The following is a 7,730-nucleotide window of genomic DNA, read 5'->3' on the forward strand; positions in this document are numbered from 1 at the left end:
AATTCTTTAATTAATATAAATAATAATAATAATTAATTTAATTTCTTTTACAAAAGTATATTTTAAATAGTTTTTAAAAGTTATTTAATTTTAGTCTAAATTTAAATATATATATATAATTATTTAATTATCTAAACTTTAAAATGTTTAATTTTTCTTTAATAAATAAAAATATTATAATATTTGTAATTTATTTAACTAATTAAAATATAAAGATTTTAAAATTTTATATAATTGATTTTTTAGTTTAGTTCTAGAGTTCTTAGGACCTATTATAATACTAATATGCTTAGAGAGAATCATGGGGAGGACAGTAATTCCTTGCGCTTATATTTGAAATCATTATGAGTAACTTTGACCAGAATCTGATGGTACTCTGACCTCAGATATATCTTTGAAAACACCACCATTCTATGCAACGATCCATCAAATCATCTATCATTGACAATTGGTACTTGATCTTAATGGTCAACGTGTCAACTGTCTGTAGTCCGCACATAGCCTAACTACCATCACTTTTCGTCACCACCAACACTGGTGCTTCCCACGGTAACACACTTGGCCAGATAAACTACTTTTCTAACAACTCTTCCATTTATTTCTCCAGCTCTGTCAATATACAATATGGATCTATTGACACTGATCATGTTCCTAACACCAGATTGATTAAAAACTCCACTTCTCTTTTAGGAGGAAACCCCAACATTTCATCGAGGAAAAACGTCAACAAACTCCCTCACTACAAGTATCTTAACATCTTCATCACCCTCTTTAACATACAAATGAGTCAAGATGATAAAACACTAAGATTCTTCTTTGGCCTCTTTAACAACTTGATGCGAAGGCAACAACCTCTTCTCATGGCAATGAATAATAATGTTATTGAGAGATAGTTAATTCATCCCTAAGATTACATCTAACACTTGTAGATGTAGACATATATGGTTCTTTTGAAATTGCTTATAACTCATCAAATTCATCACCTGAAGAAGATGAAAATGATTTTATGACAATCTCCTCAACAGTTACAATTAGATTTTTTAGCAATATTTAAAACTCAAACAAAATTTAAACCCGTGTTTGGAAAATGAAATGGTAAACAATGATCAAATTATAACTAGTGGGAAAATGTCGAGACTAAAAAAGATGCATGCATCTAATGTTTTTAACTATAAAAATTTAGAAGCAAAAGTTTCCTACTATAAGCACGACTTTGAATGTTTGTTGAGAGCTCTAAAGCTCCTTTTTAAACATGTTTCAAAAAAGCCTGCTCTTGGATATGACTTGAAAAGTAAGAAGCAGATCAAGAAATATATGTAAAATTTGCTTGTCACCATTGTGGAAATTTTGGGCACTCCGCTACTAAGTGTTAATATAAAAGGCAACAAATTGAATGAGATAATAAAGGACCTAAAAAGGATATGGGTATCAAAAGAGTTGATAATTTTTATCGTGTTCTTACATAAACAATAACAGATTATCAGAAAACACAAATCATATCTTACTCCAATCACTGACTTCTCAGACTGGTTACTCCTTGATTTAAATGCGCCTTCTTCTAATGTCGGCGGACTGGACCCTTAGGGGTTACCAGCGAAAAGTACTCTGACGATCAAGTCAGCAAAGACTTCAAAGGTCAAATAACATATTAGTGAATTAATGAAAGTGTATTTTTAATTGTTGGGATCCACATGTATTTATATAGCTATTAACTATGTTTTTTACCCCCTTTGTGGGTTAGACCTAGGGATGGCAACGGGGCGGGGCGGGTACGGGTATCATGATCCCATCTCCATCCCCATAATAAAAATTCATCCCCATCCCCATCCCCAAACCCAACGGGTATACAACTTTTGACCCATCCCCATCCCCACCGGGTAACGGGTATTTTCTTATACCCATACCCATACCCATTTTTTTATTGTTCCATATATCAATTAAATATTTTTTATAAAAAAAATTTAAAAATCACACCAACGGAATCATGATACTATCAAAATATTCAATATTAAAATAACATACTCTTTTTGATTTTCATGATGTCAAATATTAAGAAAAATATTATAATAGTATAAATCTCAAATTAAAGTATCAAATAACAACTAAATAAAATTCAAATAATTATATAAAAGCTAAAAAATTACACATTACTAAAATTTTATAATAACCAAAATATTTATTAATTTTACAAATGATCAGTGGTTTCATTTGCATTCAATCCACCTACACATAGAAAAAAAATGAAAAATTAGATATGATATAATAATTGAAATTGAAAATTTTAATTACTAGAATATAATGTACCTTCTTCATCAGATTCATTTTCACTCATGAGAACATCTTTTCCTTTTAATTTTTTAACACCTACAAACACCAAATGTAGAATATTAGATGAGAATTCACAAAAAATACTAACAAAAAATATTAATAAATTTGAGTAACTTACCTAGATGGTTTGAGTTCCATATCCAACTTCTTGTACACATCAAAGCCTCTATAGTAATATGATGAAATCGACTACGGTGAGAAGTTAATATCTGACCACCAGTACTAAAAGCAGATTCAGAAGCTACAGTTGTTATTGGAATAGCTAAAACATCCCTTGCAATTGCTTGAAGGGTTGGAAACTTTAACCCATTTGTTTTCCACCATGATAGGATATCAAATTCTTGTGTAACCGGCAAATTATCTTCTTCCAAGTAATAATCCAACTCTGTTTTCATAACTGTAGTTCTAGATTTTTTCTTTTTTGCCATAAACTCTAAAAATTCATTCGCATCATTATCAACATCCTTTCCCAACTCCAATGATGTAGCTCTATAAGAAGAAGTTTCATTCTTTTTCGATTGATATTCCAAAACCAAATCATAGCACATTTGACGAATCCTACTAAGTTTCAGATCAAAATCATTACCATACAATTTATAAAAATAATATTCTAACATGTCCATCTTGTACCTTGGATCTAAAACTGAAGCAATTGCCAATATGTTATATAACAAAAAACAAAGAGAATGAGAAATATGTTATATATATATATATATATATATATATATATATATATATATATATATTATATTATATTATATTATATTATATATTATATTACTATGTATATATATATATTATATGTGTGGATATCTTATGTTTATATATATATAATTATTTATATATATTATATTATATTATATATTATATTATTATTACTATGTATATATATTATATGTGTGGATATCTTATGTTTATATATATATATATATATATATATATATTTATAGATATATATTTATTTTAAGTATATATTATATTATATTATATAATAATATAAATATAATAATATATATTATATTATTATGTATATATATTATATGTATATGCGTAGATATTTTATGCATATATATATATATATATATATATATATATATATATATATATTCTTTTAAATTTTTATAAATTTGTAATGTTATAAATTTGTTTATAAAAGATCTCACTAGTTAAATGATTAATTTGTTTTATACGTATATATTATATATATTATATTATATTATTATGTATATATATTATATGTATATTATATTATATTATATTATATTACATGTATATGTGTAAATATATATATATATATATATATATATATATATATAAAAAAAAGTATATTTTATTTATATGTATATATACTATATTATATTATATTATATTATATTATATTATATTTTATGTGTAAATATATTATTTATTTATATATATTTTTTAGATTATTTAATAAATTATAAATAGTTTAGTAATTTAAGCGAGGACGGGTATTTGGGCGGGTATATATATATCTCCATCCCCATCCCCATCCCCAGTTGAAAATTTCGGGTATTACCCATACCCATACCCATACCCAGTCAAAGCGGGGATTCCCCGTCAAAACGGGGACGGGTCCGGGTGATACCCACGGGCACGGGTTTATTTGCCATCTCTAGTTAGACCTTTATTTATTGCGTTGGGTCAGTGTTCAGGCTTTGACTGAGCCTGGGTCAGGCCTAGGTTTCGAGTTTATGATCTGACACTAGAAATCTTATTGTTATTTCCTAAATTTGAAGTTGACGGCTTTTACTTATGTGTTATTCTTGATTGAAACGACGTTAGTCGCTATGTATGTGTTATTATTTTGTGCGACTAACTAACTATCTATTCTTTTTTATGATAGGACTAGTCATAAACGATTCGATCAAATTTCAATCTGGACCACCTGTTACAATACAATTGCAACCGCCTGTTACAGTACATTTACAAATTTGTTTTATAGAAAGAGATTAGGATTGAGTTGGTTCCTAGACAGTGAATGCTTATGACAGATGAAAAGCATAAAGTCTATATTCTTCGATTTAAGATAATTTATGTAAAAGTGATGAATTAATATTTTTTTAGTTAATTGTGATTCATCTATAATTATCAATAAATAGGATTATTTTTATAACCATTTTCGTAAATATTTTTTTTAGCGTACCAATTATTTTTCAATTGTATCCTTATTAACATTCATTTTATTATTTACCATTTAGGACTTATAATTTTTTTTAATTCAATTTACCTATAATGAAAACTATAAAAATGAAATGCAGATGATAAAATTACAAAAATTATTTATTTTATAATTAATTTACATAAACATATATTTCATAATTTTAATAACATTTTTTATTTTAATAATTATGATAAGATATTTTCTTTTCTTTTTTGTTCTCATAGAGTGTGGACACATATGTTTCTACTAGTATTATATTAAAAGAAATATTGAATTGTTAAAAATAATTATAAAATCGCCAACTGATTTCGATTTATAACTATTACACAATTAAGTAAAGAGTTTTTAACAGATATGACGAGACATTTCTAGAAATGAAAATGATGTACAAACGAAAAAAAAAAATCTAAATAAAGATCACATTAGAAATGCTATTTGACTAGAATAACGTATGGTTAGGTTGAACCGTTGGAAATTTAATGAAGTGAATTAGACATGTTTATTTTGCCAAGAAATTTAATGAAGTGAATTAGACGTGTTTATTTTTCCAAGAAATTTAATGAAGTGAATTAGACGTGTTTATTTTTCCAAGCAGCTTCTTTCATATGGGTCACTTTTTTCATTCTTTCTTTCCATGTTTATTTACTTTCTTTTCTATATGTAGAATTCAATAAATATAGTATTTTGTTTATTTTGATAAAATAATTTCAAAGTTTCTTGCTTTGTCTCCTTTTACTTTTATTTCATAATAATATATATGAATTCCAATCAATATAAAATTAGATGAAAAGTAAGAATATAAAACAAAAACATTAACATTACTTTGAATTTTAAAAACAACAGATAAGTAATTTTTTAAAAAATATTTACAATAAAAAAAAAGAATTTTCTTAATTTACGAAAAGGCATAACTATAATTCTTTCGTAACTTACAAGTCTCAGTCAAATTTTACGACAGAAAATGGTATGGGATAATAATGTTTTAATTTTATGGTTGCGAAATCATTTAATGGCCAACCCAATTAATGGCACATCTAAATATGAAAAATACGATGACGACCAAGACTTTAAAATTTTTTACGTTTAAATATCAGAAGAAAAAACAACTAAATATTAGTGTGGAAACATCTTTTATAATTATTATTTTTGTGTCCACATTTCATAATACCTATTTTACCCTTAGTTATTTTAATAATAATAATAATAATAATAATAATAAAGGGGATTCTTCTTTTTGTGTCCACATTTCATAATACCTATTTTACCCTTAGTTATTTTAAAAATAATAATCTATAACTATATATAAATGGGATTCCCTCTTTTGTGTCCACATTTCATAATTCCAACTTTACCCTTTACAATTTAATTATTTATTAAATTTTTAAAAATTAACGGTTACTTTTACAAGTTTTTATAAAACTATTTACTTATCTTCTTCCTCTTTTTTCTCCTACTATTCATCAACAGTTATTTTTCTCATATTTTCTCCATACATCTCACTTTAATTTTTATAAATATATTTTTATTTTGTTCATTAACTTAATAACATTACAATATCATCAATTATTAATATAATTCAAAAAATGCGTACACACAGGCGCCTGTGTTACGCTAGTAATAATAAAGGGGATTTCTCTTTTTGTGTCCACATTTCATAATACCTATTTTACCCTTAGTTATTTTAAAAATTAATTATTTTATAAATAATTTACTTCTAATCATTTTTTTTACAAATCTCTTTTGTTTTAAATCATTATTTAAATTTTCTTTTTACATTTTTTTTAAATTTTATATTTAACAATTATTTTAAAATTTATATATTTGTTATTGATCTTAAATTTCTTGAAAATTAAAAAATGTGAATACACAGGCATTGTCGCGCCTGTGTGTTCGCTAGTTTTAATGATAACGAGTTTTCTAAATCAATACTTTAAAAGTCAGGTTGTGGATTGTGACTTACCGTCAATTTTGACCTAGTATACCTTCTCCAGTGCAGTGACTATTATAAATTTACGAGGACTGTTCAAAATTGGATTAAAAAATTATTAAAAATTTATCTAAATAATTAATAATTGATTAAAACTGGACATTTTTAATTTTGTTTTTTAAAATTGAATCCAAATTATTAGTTTAATTTGTGGTTTGATATTTTAAAATTGAATTACAATGTACTAAAATAAAATTAATTATTTGAATATTATTATTATTTATTATTTAATCCACATGAATTATGTTGCTTAAGGTTGTTAGCAGAAGTGATCTTGGTACATAGATTTGATGAAGAAAATACATAAGATTATGTGTGATTGATGAAAAATTGATAAGATTCATTAGTGATCAAGCTAGGAGTTTGTTAAATTTGGAATTGACTCGAATATTACAAAGCTTGAAGTTTGAATTATATTCGTAGACTATATGATATAGTATAGATGCCTTTTGTCTTGTGTTTTTCCTTTTTAATCTCTTAAAAATGTTTTTAATAGGTTAAAAGACTTGATGCATGTAGTTTTGGTATGAATATATTCAATCAGTTCAATTGTTATTCAATTGAAACATTTCACTTAAGTCAAGTGAAATCAACATATTGTACGGACAAATCAACATGTTAAATTCACTTATGACCACGCTATAATAAATAGTTTTTCAAAGAGTGGAGTAACACTTGAGATTTATGAGCACGAAAACTAGTGGAACAAAATTTGGAAAACTCTCTCTCTCTGATTACACAGTGTGCAGCTTGTGATTGAAGGATCTTTGATCTTCTTGGAACATTTTTGCTTGAGTTAGGAACTTGGAGACAAAGGTTTGGTTGGCTGGGGAAAGCCTTCATTCAGGTTTGATCTTTCTTAGGTTTCTGGGTGTTGCCTGGTGGTTTTCCAGATCTACAAGTGGGATCCTGTTGTGTTTGTTGAAACTCTTGTGGGATTCAAGAGTCTTGATGTTTATTTTGCATATTTTGAGAGTGTAATCTGGTGGATTGTGTAAACCTTTTGAAATAGTGAAAGTTATGTTGACAAAAAGAATATGATGGACATCTTCCTTCAATAAGGAGTTTTTATGATGATGATGACTTATGAAGAAGTATGGAAGACTTAATGATGATGCATGGAAAAATGTTGAAGACTTGAAAGAATGCTTTGATTCAAGAGATACATTGAAGACTTAGGGGTTTAGTTGTTTAGGTCTTGTAATCTATGTATGTTATTCACAATAGTTA

The sequence above is a fragment of the Vigna unguiculata genome, chromosome 1 (genome assembly GCF_037176805.1).
Source record: "Vigna unguiculata cultivar grain cowpea cultivar isolate G323 ecotype 2 chromosome 1, ASM3717680v1, whole genome shotgun sequence".
Lineage (NCBI taxonomy): Eukaryota > Viridiplantae > Streptophyta > Magnoliopsida > Fabales > Fabaceae > Vigna > Vigna unguiculata.